The following is a 578-nucleotide window of genomic DNA, read 5'->3' as shown; positions in this document are numbered from 1 at the left end:
GCTCCTAGCCCCCCGGGACCATGGCAGGGCTGACTCTGCTGCCCTCCAGCCCAACCCGCAGGAGGGCTGGGTTTAACTCTGCGTCCCTGGGACCATCAGCCCCTTCCCCTCTCCTTGCCCGGGGCTGGCTGCGGAGGAGCTGGCAGTGAGCTCGGTGGCTGTGCTGGAGGCTGTGCCCCGGTGGGGACAGGGCTGCAGGATCCCCTGGGTGCCCCAGGTCGCACCCAGCAGAGATGTCGACTGGCTCTGGCTCTCGGTGGTGCTTAGGCTTCTCTGCTCCCACTGCAGTACTCGCTTCTGCTGCTCTTTGCTTCATTCTGGACTTCAGCAGCCCCCAGAGCTGTTCTGTGTAATTAGTAGATCCTCCCCCTCTCCCTCCCCTTCCTCCCCTCCTCCTCCTCCCCTCGTTCAGCCTCCCATCCCAGCCCCCAGCTCCTGCCTTCACCCCTGCCCAGCAGCGGGAGCTGAGGGAGGCGAAGGGGAGGGCAGCGAGCCCAGGTCCCTGGCCGGGAGCATGCAGACAGGGAAGCAGCAGACAGGGAAAGGAAGGGAAATAGGGGAAGGTGGAAGGCAGAGGA

This window comes from Eurypyga helias, unplaced genomic scaffold (assembly GCF_000690775.1).
Source record: "Eurypyga helias isolate BGI_N326 unplaced genomic scaffold, ASM69077v1 scaffold32818, whole genome shotgun sequence".
NCBI classification, from domain to species: domain Eukaryota; kingdom Metazoa; phylum Chordata; class Aves; order Eurypygiformes; family Eurypygidae; genus Eurypyga; species Eurypyga helias.
The sequence above is the reverse complement of the archived record's forward strand: the minus strand, read 5'-3'. Positions refer to the sequence as shown.